This window comes from Arachis duranensis, chromosome 3, assembly GCF_000817695.3.
Source record: "Arachis duranensis cultivar V14167 chromosome 3, aradu.V14167.gnm2.J7QH, whole genome shotgun sequence".
NCBI classification, from domain to species: domain Eukaryota; kingdom Viridiplantae; phylum Streptophyta; class Magnoliopsida; order Fabales; family Fabaceae; genus Arachis; species Arachis duranensis.
In genome coordinates this window covers 76,634,491-76,635,467 of record NC_029774.3, presented here as the reverse complement: position 1 = coordinate 76,635,467, position 977 = coordinate 76,634,491, and the positions used below count along the sequence as shown (strand labels likewise).

The 977-nt window shown below is 32.0% G+C and overlaps 1 long non-coding RNA gene across 1 annotated transcript in view; it reads right to left on the bottom strand.

The window, feature by feature from the left end:
* Positions 1-977, bottom strand: part of LOC107479564 (uncharacterized) — a 9,172-nt gene that overhangs the window by 1,316 nt on the left and 6,879 nt on the right. Inside the window, exon 2 of the long non-coding RNA XR_008007037.1 lies at positions 154-209. This is a non-coding gene — a long non-coding RNA (uncharacterized LOC107479564). The remainder of the gene's footprint in view (positions 1-153; positions 210-977) is intronic.

The window sequence follows — 977 nt, the reverse complement described above, 5'->3', positions numbered from 1 at the left end:
CCAATACCAAGTTATAGGAATCTATTCTAAAACAAGAAGCTAGAGCAATAATGATTTTTTAAATATATTCAAAGCCTAATGTCTAACAAGAGTTCCATTCAACTCTTGATCAGTTTAGATAACTACAAGAGTGTGATTAGAATATTAACATACCTTAACTGCAAGTTCTCCAATAGCCCAGCATGCATTATTTACTATTGAAATAGCCTCTAACAAAGGAAGAAAGAATCAATACTATTTAGATTTAATAACATAAAATTTTTAGTACATGACGATTGGATTTTTGACGGTTTAGAATTTCACTAATGAAATCTCGTTGTAAAGTATAGTCTCTAAACCACTCAATAATCCTTTCATACAAAAAGTTGTTTGTCACTAGTACAAACCCCTAAAATTTATAAACCGAAGTATTGGACCTCGGGTCGTTCTCCCTAGGAATTACAATAAAGTGTCTTGTTATTGGTTTGAGTTGTTTTGGGGTTTTGGATAAGAGACATGAAAGTAAATGGCAATGAAAATAAACTAACAACTATAAAAGGCTCTTGGTAAGGTATGAGAACTAGAAGTTCTATCCTAGTTATCCTTCTCAATTGTGATGAGAATTGTTCATTGCTACCACTTAGTTAACCCTTGTTAATAAAGGAAAGTCAAGTGGATGAATTGACTTGAGCCACAAGTCCTAGTCAACTCCCAAGGAAAGACTAGCTTTAGTGCACTCCAAACCAATTAGCAATCTCTCCAATTATCAATCAACAAAGGAATTAGATAACTCAAGTGTCACTAATTACTCTACCTAGGCCAAGAGGAACAAAATCTACACTAAAACTAAAAGAGACATTTCAACAAACACATAAAGTGCAATGGAAGTAAACATTATTAAATGCAAGAATTAAAGAGAGATCTAACTACAAAAACAAGAGATCAACAATAGAAAAGTAAAGAAGAACAATTATTATGAATTACCTCTTATTGAATTG